At 43.1% G+C, this 17,077-nt stretch overlaps 1 protein-coding gene across 2 annotated transcripts in view; it reads right to left on the bottom strand.

Annotated features, from left to right (window-relative positions):
* Positions 1-14,180, bottom strand: part of TSPAN9 (tetraspanin 9) — a 173,568-nt gene extending 159,388 nt beyond the window's left edge. Inside the window, exons 1-2 of one of the 2 annotated variants that reach the window (XM_051621830.1) lie at positions 14,080-14,180; positions 1,606-1,650 (exon numbers count right to left, since the gene is read on the bottom strand). The gene's annotated coding sequence lies outside the window, so the exon portion shown is untranslated. The remainder of the gene's footprint in view (positions 1-1,605; positions 1,651-14,079) is intronic. The other variant, XM_051621822.1, reaches the window with a different exon arrangement.
* Positions 14,181-17,077: the final 2,897 nt, after the last annotated feature.

The raw sequence follows: 17,077 nt of genomic DNA on the forward strand, positions 1-17,077 counted from the left end.
AACAAGGATGAACAGAAAGAAAACTCCTGGAATTAATAACAACTATTTCGAGCTTCCACAACTATCTTTTTCCATCACCCAAGAGCAATGCCCAGCTTTCCTAGGACACAGGAATAAACAGAGCACCATTCAGTATGATTCACAGTATGGCATACATGCAAGGAGTGATTAAAAAAAAAAAAAAAATCATTGAAAGATATAAACACACTGGAGCCTTACAGGAGAGATGGTCTATGCCTGAGCCAAAGCTTTTTATAACTGTCTTAAATTCTACAGCATGAAATTTCATAGGTTCTTTACGTTACACAGTGTAACATTTTGTCTCATTTACTACAAATACAGATGTTACCTATTTCAATCCCTAACTCCTCCCAAATATGTCTTCATTCTTTTTCTTGCAATAGAAATATCCAGAATCTGTTCATGTCTAATGGCAAACGTACAGATTTTAAGCTAGTTGTCACCTTTTATTAATGTACTTTACCACCAATTTTTTCTCTCAAAAAAATACAGGTCATACAAGTGACATTTTCCTGAGCACTTAAGACAACAAAACTACTGCCTTGACATTGAAAAATCCCTTTCAGTTCATTTCTCAGTACTCCCTTTTATAAACAGTATTCCAAGACCACTGAATCTTTACTGTATCCCCAAGACCAAGTCATTTTGTGGCATCACCTGTAATAATCATTCACACGAGAGTAAAGGAAAGCTTCAGCATTTACTTTTCTTAGCAACACCTAATATGTTTGGCTTTTCCAGTTGCAGGGAGATTTTTTTCCTTCGCAGACTGTAATCTCGTCACTCATCTTAAAATGCAAAACAGTAGATGTTCTTTCCCTGCAGTTGTCTTTAGAAGTTTTAGACAAGAAGTGTGTAAGTATGCAATAGTCCTTGGCAAGCCAAGTGCATGAGTGGACAAGATCTCTCTGCTGCTGTCATTGCTAGGACCTACCAACCCGCAGTCCTCACAGCCTTTGGTAGAACAAGTGGTGTTCAGTAGAAAGGTGGATTTCACCTTTGCTTTGTCTGTTATGTCAGAACAGCAATGACAGGTAGGCAGTGCCACATTTTCCACTAACTTCTTAGCCAAGCCTAAATCCCTGAAGAATGTAGGGAGTGTAAAAACACAAAGCAATAGGCCTGCAGCTGCACTAGGAAACCAAACACAAGGGTCCCTCCGAGATAAGACTTTTTTCAAGCCTGTTTATAAAACTATGCTTGCACAAAAGGACACAATTTATATGGATCAATGAAAGTGCTATCAGTAGGAACATTGCTTGGTTCTTCTCTGCTTCCTTGTCTTTCAAATGTCAAAGACAGGTAAGAAAACAGAGGAAGAATTATATTTGTATATAATGAAGAGAATTACTGTCCTCTGCTGTTACATTTCCTTGGGTACCTACAGCAACACTTAAAAACAATCCCAGCAACAACTGTGTTACTCTGGACTCTCTCAGAATTTGTGACAAGAAAACAACAATCACAAGAAGGTTTCATAAGGGCTCAGTGTTGGCACAACTCATATCCCCTTAATGTCAATGTGAGTGGCATTAAAGACCAAAATTAATTACTTTGAGTATCCTCCATAGAGATCCTACTTACTTGAGGTAATTGGATGTCTGCCAACAGAAGAGTCACAGATCAAACCTGGAGAGATAAAGAGGACCAAAGTAAACTTTGTTGCCTTTTGGACCCCCCTGTCATTACAAATATAATTACCTCAAGAGGACAGAAAGTAGGGATTAAGGGGGGAAAAAACAACAGGAAAAGTTATGTCAAATCCCACTTGCTTCTGAACAAAAGGAGTAAATCCAAACACTGGTTGCTAGGTCATAATATACTGATTTCATCTGAATTAAAATTTAAATGATGACAATAGGCAAAATACTAAAACAGACTCATAGAAATTAAAGAAAAAACAGAGATTAAGGGGAAAAGCAAAACTTGTTTGACAATTGAATCAGAAATACTAGCCAAAAATATCCAATGCTTCTTCCCTTTTGCATTGGTCCCCTATCATAACCAACACACCTGGTGACCTGTTTTACAGAAACGTGAAGAGAATTAAACAAGACCTTTCCTGCTAAACTCTCCTGCAATAGTCCCACTTTCTGATGGGTTGCTCCTTTGCTTCTAGTACAACAAACCACTGCTGGAGTGAGAATCACAGAATACCAAATAACATAAAGCACCTCACTTTCTCCAATTCATACTGGTACTTTCAGGGCTGTAACAGCACCACACCAATGTTAGAAGGGTGCTGCAAAAATAGAAACTCACCAGTGAGACCAGGACTTCCTCCAAACACGTGGAGGAGACACAGAACAACACCATCTCCAATGTTTAAAACCCCATAAAAAATTATTGCAGCCACATCCAAAAAGGACAGGCTACTTGTTAAAAAAATGTGATTATTCACCAAACTTGGTCAACTTGTTTCCATTATTCCATTGGTGATGGTGTTTTTACATTAATGCTTTCTCTCAGCCTGCCTCAGGGTATCATGAAAGATTCTGAAACTCTGTTTCCAGAGTCTAGAGGTCACAAATATACTCAAGCACATCTATGAGAAAATGATTGATTTCTAAATGTTTTCAGTCTTCCAACATAAGGAATTTTTAAATGGCGAATAAGAAATCTTGATTTCAAGAATGGTGTTCTCAAAACTAATTACTTCCCCTTTCTGAACAGTAAACATGGAGCTAATTAGGTGCCTTCACCATCAATCTTTTCACATTCTGTATTAAGAATTAATTTACCTCAAATCAACCATTGCTTTTGGTACCAAGAGAAGGTCCTGTTGATTTTACAGTTCACACAGTGTATTTACTATACCTGCTGGAGCACATGGATACCTCAATGTATTGTACACATTAGTTCTACACATCTTCTGTAAAGTGAACTGATACTATGTGAATGCTAAGCTCATCACCGATGTCAGGCTCTATGTCAACCACATGCAGGCAACCAACCAACCAAGCCAGCTCCCTAGAGACAGAAGAGCCAAGTTTATTTCAATAACTGAATTAATTATATTGAAATCAAATGTGGCTTAGCAAGAAGTAAAAATATTTTTTAAATTTCAAGGATTTAATAATCCAAGTTTCCTACAGTTTCACTGCACAGATGCTGCCTAGTTAGTCAAACTGATGCCATAGACAGTACGCTGTCAACTACATTTAAAGACTAACTTCATTCATCACTGATGTGTGTTATGGATACAGCATGAATACAGCAAAGGCAGAAATGGTCTGAGAGGAGCCCTTGAAGTCATGTAATCCAGTGTCAGGTAGTGGTCCTCACCACATCACAGGTACGCTGCTTGGCTTTGACATAAGCCAGGTCTATACACTAAAATTAAAAAAGAAAGCCAAATGCTTGCTAGAAAACTGTTAGAAAACAGAGGTCTTGCTGTTGACCAAGGCAATGTTGATAACAAACTCAAAGAAACAAGAACCAGACTACAAATGGTGAGATGAAAATTCACAAACAGATGCAACTGAAACTCAGCTCATGCCCTCCAAGATTCACTACAGAGCTCAGATAAGTACAAGGCTGTTGCAACAAATGATGATGCAATAAACTGATATTCTGTGAATTCTTCAGAAACTTGTATCTTTCACCATGTTATCTAGATGAGTAGGAAACTGTACTCAACAGTCAGGCAATTTGTTCAATCCACTGTTGACAGCAGAGAGAAGTGAAGGAGACAGGGCTGCCATCAAACCCAGAAGTCCTGTAACATGAGGGCTAGCAAAACATAGGAAAAAAAATCACAGAATAACAGAATAATTTAGGTTGGAAAAGACCTTTAAGATCACTGACCCTAGAGCTTTTATATTCAGAGATTGGTAGGCACCAATTTCCTGATAAATGTTAGGAAGATTACCATGCTTCATCCTATAAAATAAAGCATACTTGTCTCTCAGTTCCTCAAATCATGACCCAAGGGCAAGTTTTGTAAATGGATGCCCAGGACTAAGGCCATCAGCAGCAGTAATCTACTTCGGCCCTCACTGACAGTTTCAAGTTTGCTGTGGGGTCATTTTGTACCTGAAGAATGGGATCAGTGTATTTTATTAATAAAATTAAAGTTTACAACTCTAGCCACTTTCAGATCTTTGAAACACTAACAGAGCTTGGTCTAGTGAACCAAGCAGAAACAGCCTGATTGCTATTTTCTACTGTCTTCAGAGGAACATGGAGCAAAGAACATAACTTCTCAGTGTCTCATAAGAGTAAAGAAGAGAGATGCTTAAGCAGCTCCAAAATAAAAAGACAAGTGCCTTAAGATTTTGAGAAGTGACTTTCAAGTTTAAAAGACAGAGGAATTAAATACTACTTTCTAAAGCATGAAGCAGCATTTTTCTTTAAAGCTCTTTAAAAAGCAGTTCAGAAAAAACAGCTGCATAATTAATATAAAAACAGTGAGAAAGAAATGGACTACAGACAGCAAAAGAGAAAGGGTGGTTCTCTTACCACAGAAGGAACTTCCTCAACTCTTCAAAGAGGAATTGATGGAGAGTAGAATGAGAAGGAAGGGTTGAAGATGAGACTACAAAGCTATTATTAGAAACAAGCACAACTTTTTGCTTTCATAAAAAAAAAAAAAGCAAGACATACTAGAGATTGCTTGGGGATCCCTGAAGAGTAAGAAACTTCAGCAAGTGGAGTCAGAAAAAGAAAGCACCTAACGAAGGTGAATTTTTCAGGGAAAACAGACTGCTTCTAAACAGATGTCTTGAGAAATCACTGAAAGAAAAATATAATGAAAAGGAGCAAGTTTCTTCTATAACTCTTGGGAGATATTTTGTGGTGACCATTCCATCAGGAAAGGCTGGGACAACATGGAACTTGGAAAATTGAAAGCCACACATACATTTGTATGGGAACTTAAGGCGGGCTGTTCTCATTTCCTCCTCCTGGTTCTCCCAAAAAGACCCCTTCTCTGCTTCAAAATTCTTTTCATTTTGCCTTCTGTACTTGGATAGAGAACACTTCCAAAAAGCTCCTGTTCACAATTAAGTCTTTTTGTCTCTTCTGTATCACTCTACAGATCACTGGTCCCAGAAAATACTCTTACCACTCCTAATCTGTGACCACATTCACCTGAAACACTGTCTCCTGAGTCTTCCCTGTTACCCACCTGAAACAGGAAAAGCTTCCTAGTGCAGGATCCAGCCCCTATTCCATCCTGAGTAGCTGAGTAACTTAGAAAATTTTCTAGAGTTGCAGTTTTTTCCCCTTGCTCATCTTTCATGACACCAAATAGTTGAGTAATAGGTGTCTATACCATTTATATGCTCCTCACAGCTGCCTCTGCTGCTATCAGTAGTGACATAGGCGCTACAAAGTGCAAAAGTCTTGTCTGTCCTGCCACTTTCTCCATTGCTGGGAAAGAGATCCACAACAGCCTTGAAACACTCAGGAGCCACTGTTACTTGGAAAAATTGTGAGACAGCACAGCAGCACTGGAGAGATCCAAACGCTTTGCTATATGAAAGACAATCACTTTCAACTGTTTAGATTTGGAAGGCTTCCTTCACAGGCTTTTAAGCCAGCCACTTATTTTACAACAAGACATGCTCCGGTCTGCTTGTTAGTACATGTCTTTTCTATTGCCAGAGCCATTATCCCATTCCCCAATGGTATTTTGTTCACATGTATATAAACAGTTCTCTGCACACTGTCCTCAAGTGGAAACAACAGGCTAGACATTTCTAGAATTTTGCTTTCGATCCTTCGTAACTTCAGCTACAATTTCTTCAAGCAAAGCAACAACCTTCATTTGCATAGTTATATGCTTAATATAAAATGCAAAGCAAAGATTATTTTGGGGTAAGTAGATTTTTGAGAAATAAAAAAACCTGTTCAAAATAAAGCTATCTAAACATGCTGGGCAGTACCACCTTATACTAAACTGTATGCAGAGTCAGGTAAAAAACTGACAGAGAAAGGAAAACACTACTTTAAAAGCATTCTTGAATTATTCAACCTTTAGAAATTAGCAATTCCAAATATAGAGTTCTCCTTGTCTGTGCTAAACTTCAGTTTTGACTATGGGACCACAAAAGTGTCAACATATTGCCATAAGGCACTCGAGGAGACAGCATTCACTACCAAACTGCAAGAGATTAGGAACTTAGGTTAATAACACCAGAGTATGCAATGCTGTCTCTATGCCATATTCACTTGGAAATTAGTAATGGTTACCTAGAGGCTATAGAGAACAGTGCAATCCCTGTAACAGATACAACTACAAAAGTATGACTCAATTATTTTCCCACATTTTCTTTCCTACAGGTCCTTCCCACCAGTGTCTAAATCCAGGATTCCTTCAAATTCAAGCCCTGCCTCCATTAATTCTTCAGGTCAAATTACTTCATTTATGAGTGAACTTGAAGGACACCAAATACAGGAGAGCTCACATAGCCCTCTGCTCTCCAGAATTTGAGTTGGTCCCTGTTCCCTAGGACAGAGTCACAAGATTTTGAGCTAAGTCTCCTTCAAACCTGCTGGGTGTGACATTTCAGCTCTTTGTTCAGGGTACCACCTGATCCTTCCTTTTCAGACCTTCCTCCCAGGGGAGGGCCACAGACTTCCTCTCCCTTAGCCTACTGCCCTCTCAAACCCCTGCATTTTCACTTACTCCCCCCTGAGCTCCTTCTCCACTCCAGCCCTGCCTCCTCTCCAAATTTGCCACAAGTCTTGTGGTCCTATGCCTGCATGAAGTTGATATATTCCTTATCATGAGTATACACACACCAGTCCAAGCAATTGTAAATCAATGAAGACTATCCAGAGCAAAGGCAACTCTACTTTAACAATATCAGTGCAGAAACTCCAGTTCACACAGTTCAGCTGATTTGAGAGACATGCAGTGACATAGCCTCAAAAATATAATCAGCTTTTCACTAGTTAATGCAGTTGGCCTCCTTTTTTGCACTTGTAACAGGCAACATGGAAATAAACGCCTTAGTCATTAGTCATTTCCACCTTCAGGAATATCATGCATTAGAACAGTATGACAAATCTTGCATCAGAAAGGAGAACTCTGACAGCAAAAGGAAAAAGTGCTTTCAAAAGAGTTTCATATAGCCCCAGTAGAAGTCAAGATAAAGGAGGAGTTTGCCAAGGTAGATGAGGATTGGGTTAGGGATCAGTTGAGTAATCTGGACATCCATAAATCGATGGGTCCAGATGGAATGCATCCAAGGGTGCTGAGGGAGCTGGTGGAGGTCATTGCTAGTCCACTCTCCATCATCTTGAGTAAGTCATGGGTAACAGGAGAGGTGCCTGAGTCCTGGAGGATAGCAAATGTCACTCCAGTCTACAAGAAGGGCAAGAAGGAGGACACAGGTAACTATAGACCGGTCAGCTTCACCTCCATCCCTGGAAAGGTGATGGAACAACTTGTCTTTGGCACTATCTCTAGGCATATCAAGGACATGGGGGTCATCAAGAGCAGTCAACATGGTTTTACCAAGGGTAAGTCATGTTTGACTAATCTTATAGCCTTCTATGAGGAAATTACTAGGTGGATAGATGATGGTAGAGCAGTAGATGTGGTCTATCTTGATTTCAGTAAAGCATTTGACACTGTCTCCCACAGCATCCTTGTAGATAAGTTGATCAAGTATGGGTTTGATGATCAGGCAGTGAGGTGGATCAAGAACTGGTTGAAAGGAAGAAGTCAGAGAGTTGTAGTCAATGGGGCAGAATCTAGTTGGAGGCCTGTGAGTAGTGGAGTCCCTCAGGGGTTGGTACTGGGACCGGTGTTGTTCAACATCTTCATCAACAACCTGGATGAGGGTTCAGAATGTACCCTCAGCAAGTTTGCTGATGACACCAAGCTGGGAGGAGTGGCTGACACACCAGAAGGCTGTGCTGCCCTTCAGAGAGACCTAGACAGGCCGGAGACTTGGGCGGGGAAAAACCTGATGAAGTTCAACAAGGGCAAGTGTAGAGTTTTGCATTTGGGGAAGAAAAATGCCATGTACCAGTACAGGTTGGGGGCTGACCTGCTGGAGAGCAGTGTAGGTGAAAGGGACCTGGGGGTCCTAGTAGACAGGAGGATGACCATGAGCCAGCAGTGTGCCCTTGTGGCTAAGAAGGCCAATGGCATCCTGGGGCGCATTAGAAAGGGTGTGGTTAGTAGGTCAAGAGAGGTTCTCCTCTCCCTCTGTTCTGCATTGGTGAGGCCGCATCTGGAGTATTGTGTCCAGTTCTGGGCCCCTCAGTTCAGGAAGGACAGGGAACTGCTGGAAAGAGTCCAGCGCAGAGCCACAAAGATGATTAAGGGAGTGGAACATCTCCCTTATGAGGAAAGGCTGAGAGAGCTGGGTCTCTTTAGTTTGGAGAAAAGGAGACTGAGGGGTGACCTCATCCATGTTTACAGATACGTAAAGGGTGAGTGTCAAGAAGATGGAGTTAAGCTTTTTTCAGTGATGTCTAGTGATAGGACAAGGAGTAATGGATACAAATTGGAGCATAGGAGGTTTAAGGTGAATATCAGAAATTTTTTTTTTACTGTGAGAGTGACAGAGCACTGGAACAGGCTGCCCAGAGAAGTTGTGGAGTCTTCTTCACTGGAGACATTCAAAACCCGCCTGGACGCATTACTGTGTGATGTACTCTAGGTGACCCTGCTCTGGCAGGGGGGTTGGACTAGATGATCTTTCAAGGTCCCTTCCAACCCCTAGGATTCTATGATTCTATGATTCTATGAATAAGAAAGAAAATAAATTCCTGTTAAGCCTTTTGAAACGAAGATTAATGCAAACTTCAAATCTTATAAACTTATGATTGAACTTTCTTTTAAAATGGAAGAGAGTAGATTTAGGTTAGACATTAGGAAGAAATTCTTCACTGTGAGGGTAGTGAGACACTTGCCCAGAGAATTTGTGGCTGCCTCTAGCAACCTGGTCTAGTGGGAGGTGTTCCTGGGCATGGCAGGGGAGATGGAACTAGGTGATCTTTAAGGTGCCTTCCAACCCAAACCATTCTGTGAAATGATTCTATGTTATTACTTCAGTGCTACCATAATACCACAACATCATATTCACATTACTGCAAAGAAATGCGAAGCCTAATACCTTTGGCCACTTATTGGTGCCTATGTTTATGATTTAGTCTGCCTCATGTCCCTAAAGCTATCCCAAGACCATGCCTTTTTTTAAATACTTTTAAAAGCTTTTCAAGAATAGGATTTGTTCACTCCTCCTCAACAGGCAGTTTAACAGCCTAATACATCTCAATGCCATCAAAATGCAGTTCCTCACCTACTGAGGATCCCATGTTTCCTATCTGTTATTTCTTTTGTATGAAGCACAGAGGTCAGTTGCCTCCAGTTTTACTTGCCTTGCAGTCAAGGAAAAAAGCAGCAAGGCTGTGCCTCAGATTGTGCCTTATTCCACAAACTCTAGCCCTAATGGGTTTATTTTTTACAGCAATAAATTCAAATGCTTGGAATATCAGAAGAAACAGTTCAATAGCACCTGAAGAGAAAGTGCTTCCAAAAGCAGGCTGAGAAGGAAAAGTGAGGTAGGGGTTGAAAGGCAGGTGAAGCACAGTGCTATCTGTGACGTACAACATCTCTGCTCACAGAGACACATGACTCCCAGAAATACCTATGCAATGCAGAAAGCACTGGAGAATAACCTGCTTCAGTACAAACACATGACAGAAATTATGCCACTGAACCAGAAGAAGTGACCCACAAGACTAACTTGAGGTTTGTTTTTCTCCCCAGGAAACAAAGCACTGACATTCAGCAATGGAAGTTTCATCTGAAAGAGGCTACAAAGAGAAGCAGAACCAGTCTAGAAGCCAGCTTTAGAAGACCAGGAGTGACAGAGAGAAAGGACAAGTGCCTCCTACATGTGAGCAACATACACAAAAGTTTGTATCTTCCCAGTGAGCATTTACCCTCAAAATTGAATTCTAGTATGCATTGTACTGAGTGAAGTGTAGCCAGGGTCTGGGTGAAGAAAAGGCAGCTCCTCAGCACATCCCTGCTTTACCACAATTTCGCTGCCATGTAGAGAGGAAAATACAAAGACGTTTCTGATGCACTCACACTTTTTTTTTTAGTATTTATGGCTAAGCTGGGCCCACTGGGATTGACTCAACCCTAAGCCTGTTAACAACCATGGGGAAGTGCTTTGCTAGTCCGGACACATTTATTCTATTTTCTACAGTGTCAAAGAAGGTAACTCTGAAGTAAGAACTATTCCCTGATCATACACTGTCTTTTCCCAAGCTCAGCATCAGGGATTGTCATCACACTTCCTACATTAATTTTGAAAGAATACAGCTTCACCTATCCCAGAAAGCATCTTTAAGTGATGTTGCACTAAAAAGGCACTTTGTACATTGAGAATCACTAAAAAAAAGCAAGTTTTGAAAAAGAAAGTATCTTCAGCTCCCCTGCCCTCTCCCCCTCCCCACCCACCCTTCCAGAATAAGACCTTAGCATAGTGAGGAAAATTGTTATTTTTAAAAACAATTCCTCTACTAAGCATCTTGGCAACACAGCAGCATCCTAAAGCCTTTCATAATCCACGATGCTCATAAGTATTGCCGTAGTTTTACATACCTCCTTCCTTCTCAGACCAAATCATCTTAGGACCAGAGAATTCGTATTGGAGCAGGCCTGGGGAGGTGATCTAATTCCACTCTTGCTCTACTCTACATAGGGTCAGCTACGAGGTCACAACAAGACTAACCCGGGAGGACAGACATTGCACACTGCACAAGCCCTCTGGGAAACCTGTTTCAACAACTGACCGTTCTCCTAACAGAAAAGATTGTCATGATATCTGGCTTTTACTTCTTATTTCACAGGACATTTGTTGTCCGTCATTCGACCACTACATATCCATGTGAAGAGCCTAAGTCTTTTTTCTTGATATCTTCTCTTCAGTACTGGAAGGTTACTATAGGCCCCATCAAAGCCTTCTCTTCTCCAGGCTGAACAAGCCCAGTTCCCTCAGCATATGATCCTCATACTGTACAAAGGCCTGGAGCACAATGAAATAAAAACCTTTAAAGGCCCTGATCAGCCTCACATAGTGCCTCTATCCTCACTCTCTGCCCATGGCCCCAGGGGCTCCATTTAAGCTCTGCCTTTGCCCTGTCCAAGCTATTCTGTAGGTGTGCCAGTCTCCAGTCATGCCTGTGTACAGTCATGGACACTGTTGATCCTGACCCATGGTGCGACTTCTTCACATGACCTCAGATCTGCTGCATCACTATGGACCTGCTCAGTGATAATTGGACTGGGTCTGACCCTAATTACCATCACTGGCCATGACCCTCAACTGCTGATTCATGTCTCCACTTATTCTTGGACCTGCCTTAGCACCACAAACCCCCATGGAAATCTACACTCTTGCTTGGCACTGGCTGCCTCACTCAGTACCTTGAGATAGGACCCTGGCTGGTGGGGCACCTGCCTTGCTAGCTGGGTTACCATACTGGGCTCCCAGTTCCGCATCTCTTAATGAGGCCCAGCTGTTCCACATGTGCTTTAGCATCCCAATGGCCTTCCTCTAGACTAGCTCCATTTTATCCATACCTTTCTTTTCTCCAAGAGCAGAAAACTGGATAGGGTATTCTACACTGTCTAACATGCAAAGCACAGGGATATAATAACTTCCCTTGGTATACTGGCTGCAGTCTTACTAAAATAACCATGCATATTATTGGCTGCCTTTGCTTCCAGGGCACATTGCTGGCTCAAGCCCAGCTTCTTTGAAGTGGTCTCATCTCTTTTTCTGCATCAGTAAATGTAGTGACATTCTTGCAACACAGAAAACCAATGGGGCATACATCACTTGCAAAAAGCACAATACTGAAATATGACAAAAGTGAAAAACTGAGATGGGTTTTCAATCATCAAACCCAAGAGCAACAGAAATCTTAATGTATTGTTTCTAAAACAAGCAGTCTCTTCTCATCAAGGCCCAACCAACTGCATACCCACTCTCACAGAGTAATACTGAGACAGTCTTGGATCCTCTAATGCAAACTTGCTGGTTCCATGTGCCACAAATGTGAAAGTAAATCCTTAAACCAGTGCTGTAACCTCAAGTGTTGTTTTGCTATACTATTTTGTGCTGGTTTCATATTTCACTTTTTTTATTGCTATGCATTGGGGAGGCATTGCAATTTGTGCATTTGGGGATGCAGAGGTTAAATACTAGAAATACATAGTTGTGTTGGAAATACCCTCATGTACAGGCTGGGGTTTGGCACGCTTTGGAATAAAATAACTTAAAATAGCAAGGAAAGCATGCGGGACATGCATCTCTGATGGCTATTTTCTGTTAAAATAACCACAATAACTGAAATAACACTGACGTTCCCAGTTAATCCGCTGTCCTCAAGAGAGAGGAACGGGATCATTCTATCCTCAGAGCTTTGCCTGAATAATACAAATGATACTGCATCAGTTATATTTCCATCCCAAGGTTTTTTCATGCAGCTTTATTCATGGGAATCAGTTTTAAAGAAAGTATAGATGTCCAAAACAATATTTGCCATAAGTTCCACAGCCTCATTACAGAAAAGGCCTTGTCTGTAGGACCTCCAATTTGAAAAGCACAGGTCTAGAAATATTAAAGGGAAAGATCTAGAGGCAGAAGCTACACTAGCTCTGCCAGTTTTTTATTCTTGGAGCTCAGAAAAAAGTGCAAAATAGAAGCCAAGAGCATAGAACTATGAGAGCTAATTTTTTTTGCCCTTGGTGTTATCAACTACATGCACATCACTCTGATAATTTAGCTTTTGATATTTTTTTAAATTATTGAGGGCTATGACCCCATATCCTATGCTGATATAACTCTTATGAATGCATTTCTGCAGTGGCTATTATCCTTTACCATTATATGCCCATCATACGCAACTTAAAATTACCTGTGGCATCTGTTAGTAAGAACTTTGCTACAGTAATATATCATGTTTTGGCACACACAGGTAAAGTTCAGGCTCATCTAGGAGTAACAGCACAAACAAGCCACACGATTTTACTGTCACGGCTGTTCTGGAGAATATCCAACTTTTTCCCAGTCAAACTTCAAATGACTTTACCCCAAAGTCTTAAAATAAGTTCAATACAGTCAGGTAGGAAAAGCAGGTGCCCCCATTCCTAGCCCTGTGCTTCAAACCACAAACCAATGCAGAGTAAGGCATAAAAAAAAGGGAGTTGATAAAAGGATTAAGAAACACAGCTTTATTCACTCTTGTAGTCTAGTTTTTTTCACCAAAACAGCATCCTCCTCTCTGCCTATCTGAAATCTCCAGAGCTGAAGGCCCTTCTGAGAGAGGCAGAGCTGACAGAGCTCCCATCGCTCATCAGGAGCACGGTGACAGGGAGATATCCAAGAAAAGTTTCCAAAAGCTTGAACAGGAAAAGGCAAAGCTGGAGGGAAGTTTTACGTAAGCAGGGGGAAGGCAGGAACTGCTGGCCACCTCTTCGGGCGGCTGCCGAGGGGAGCTGCCAACCCCCCGGCTTACTCGCCCATCTCTCCTGGGCCACATCCTCCCTCCTGCCACGGGGGCTTCCCTCCTTCCGGCCTCCCCACGCCTGGGCTGCTCCGCGCTCCCACCTATCCAAGGCTCGGCTCGCCGCCCTACTGCAGCCTCGGTGGGGGTGCACGGCGAGAAGAAAGGAAGCCCCCCGGCTGCATCTCCGGTGGCGGGGAGAAATCCCCAGCCGAAACCATCTGCTCCCGTGAGGAATGGCAGAAGACGCTGGGCTCGTCTTGTCCCTCTGAACTAACTTTCCTGTTTCCGCAAATATAACTCAGGCGGGGGTGGGGGGTTGAGGCGTTAACTGTTTTCACCAAGCGCTCCTTAGCCTTACGTGCCTCCCGCTCCCCCAGCCCGTCCCGCCGGGACCCCGCCGCTCCCCAGTGCCTCCCACCGCCGGGCTGGCAGCTCCCGGCCCCGGCGAACGGCACCCCCCGGCACCCCGCCACCGCCTGCACCCCACCGCCCCGCTCCTGCCATCTCCCGCAGCCGGGAAGCGCCCGCAACTTTCCGCCCCCCTCTCTCCACGGCGCTGGTTCTCACCCGCGTGTCCGTGGGCCGAGCCGGGCCAGGCCGGATGGGGCCGAATGCTGGAGGAGCTGCAGAGGTACGGTAGGACACAGCTCCAGCTCCTGCCAGCGGAAACGGGAGGAGGGGCTCGGACCGGCGCTACGAAGCGGGGAGGAGCTGGGGGCGCTGCCCAGGGGAGGGTCCAGCCTCATGAAGGGGAGGGGGAAAGCTGCCGGCTCGGTCTACCAGCGCGCATCACGTTGCCCAGGGCTGGCTCGGGGTAGTCGGCAAGGAGAGGCAGCCGCCATCCTGTTCCAGATCCTCTTTTTGAAAGCTCTGCCTGGTGCCTGCTGGCCCGGGGCCCGCCCCTCTCCCTGTGCCGCGCACGTATCCCCGGCAGACCCCGGAAACTCCCTCGGATAGCTGCCTGCGCGCCCCTTGAGTTGAGGAGCTTCGCCAAGGCCAGGGGCACCTACTACCTCTCCCCCGTCAGCTGCTTCCCCTGACCCGAGGGGCCTGCCGTTGAACATCTCTTCGTTCACGTAGGCAGGGGCAGTAGCCACGCTAAGCAGAGAGCCAGCAGGCTGGGATGAGCATAACCCACTGGTGTTGCAACTGGCAAAACCATGGCTAATCTGCTCGTTGGTTCCAAGCTCACAACTGCCGATATATTGCTGTGGTTTCTAGCACAGAGGGTAAGCTTGTCTCATATCTGTGATGCTGTGTGAGGGAAGGCTATGAGGGAGATCTGAGATCCTACAAAAAGTCCCTGCCTGTCTTCCCCTGGATGTAAGTGCCACAAAAAGTTAACAACCAACTTCAAACGCTGTCACCAGGAGAGGAGTCTCTGGAGTCTTCACTCAGCTGTGGAAGCCTCTGGTGCAGATCACTATGCTAAGTGGTGTGTGAGGGGGCAGTGGCCTAGAGTCAGGGCAGAGATACCTACAGAAATAGAACAGTGCAGTTATGGTCATGGGCCTGCTAGGGGAACTGTATTTTACAGAAGGAAGATCTGTTTTGCATTCCTGTGTCCCCTGTGTATTCTCATTTTCTTCTCTGGTGCTGCTGTTGTTGTCACATTTCTCAATTCAAGGACATGTTCTTATAAAATATATTTTCTTGTACCTTCCATTTTGTCTCTGTGTTGATTTTTATAAATTGCTCAGTTCAACAGAATCTAAGCATCCTGGTGATAATAGTGCCAATAACACAACTGTCACCTGCCACATGCCTGTTCCAGTTCTGTTCCACTGCCCCAGAAAAAAAGCATGTGCAGCAGAACTCTGTTCTTAATTTATTTATGTACAAAAGTACAAAAAATGTTGTTACATGTTTATCTTAAAGCAAGGAAGGAAGAAAACCTTTTTTTGCAATGCGGTAGGAGATAAAGAGGTCTGTGGAGAGAATTTATTTTTGTTCTTTGGTTTTAGGCTCCAAAACAGGTCAGTTTACTGGATGCTGTAGCTCAAATGCAGTAACTCCCATTATACCTGAGAACTGAAGGATCTTCTTTGCAGAAATATTGTCAATCTTTAACTCAGGTTCAAACTCTGGACATGAAGAACTGATTCCTCGAATATGAGTAGTGCAGGAAGCCTGTATACAGTGAGGACAAGTTTGACAGTTTGGGTTGTGGTGTTACTGTTGTTTGTTTGTTTTAACAGAGAGCTTGGTGTTGTGTTCTTTACCTGTTGGCCTAAGCACAAGCAGCTTTATAGCCAGGTATATGGGATTTCAGTAGTTCAAGTCAAAGTGAAAGATGAATACATGAAACCAAGTCATTATTTGGAGTCTAACTTGGAAATAAGGTTTAAAAATGCTTGGAACAAAAACAAAAAATATATGGGAGCTTTGTTTAAACTTGATCGTCACTTAGGGAGGAACTTGAGGATCACTCTGAAGCTGGGGAGACTGATACCGTAGATGCACTGTCTACAAAAGAGACTGCAGTTGGCTGCAGGTCTCTTCTCAATATACTAGTGAGGTTGGGAAAGTAATCTCATGAGACGTTCGTTTCAGCTTCAACTAGCTGTCTTTTGCATGTGACCCAATCTAAAATGGGGGCATTCTGATTTGTCCATACAATGAGGAACAGAAAGTGTTTCACCTGATCAGCAGTTATACTTGAATCTGCACCTTCTGACCAGCAAACCTAAAAGCTACATACAGCTTTGGAAGACAGCTTTGAATAGCTGTGTTTGAGGCATCTAGAAATGGACGCACAGCTTTCCCATGTGATTCTGGATACTCTGCTGTGGCTGACAGATTGCTTTGGGTGCCAGCCACCAATTTCAGATTAAACAGTATCATGGCAACAGTACTGAGTAAGGAAATTAGAGAGGCTGAAAATGAAAGTCAGTGCTTCTCTTTTTGACAGAAAGAGATCATCGATCTAGACACTCTAGCTTTGCTGTATTCGGGTCCTCCCATTGATATATTGCCCATTTGAAGGAGGTGAGGGAGGTGTTTCTCTTTGATGATGCTCTGATTATTTTCCTCAGAATGACCAAGTACTTTGTGTCTCATTTAAAAGGCCAATTTTGACTAGTTATGCAGCCAAAACATGGCTGCCAGTGTAGTAGATCTGGATCTGGTGTCCAAGAGGAGGATTGTTCAAAAAAGCAGACCTTTGCAATGTGTGGAACACACCAGGATGGGAGGGGAAGCTGCCCTTGGGGTCTTGAATGCACAAATAGGTCTTAGGTGTCCTGACTTGTGGTGGCTGTGACATGGACTCCAGGGTGAGAAGGAATCAAATTGTTTCTTATGAGAAAAAATGCTCCCTTATATACTTTTACAGTGAGAAATAAGCAACCAGGGTACAAAGAATGTAAACAGCATTCACACCTGCTCCATGGCACATACACATATCTTGGGTTCCCAGGATGTAGCCAGTCATGCACCAGACACACGATAAACAGTGTTCTGATTTTTGTCAACATTCACAGTGCTATTCACAAATCCTGGCTCTTAACTGGTCTCATATTGTTTTTTCTACTTCTTTAGAGATAGAGGAGGCCCTTTTTCTTTT

The sequence above is a fragment of the Apus apus genome, chromosome 1, assembly GCF_020740795.1.
Source record: "Apus apus isolate bApuApu2 chromosome 1, bApuApu2.pri.cur, whole genome shotgun sequence".
NCBI lineage: Eukaryota > Metazoa > Chordata > Aves > Apodiformes > Apodidae > Apus > Apus apus.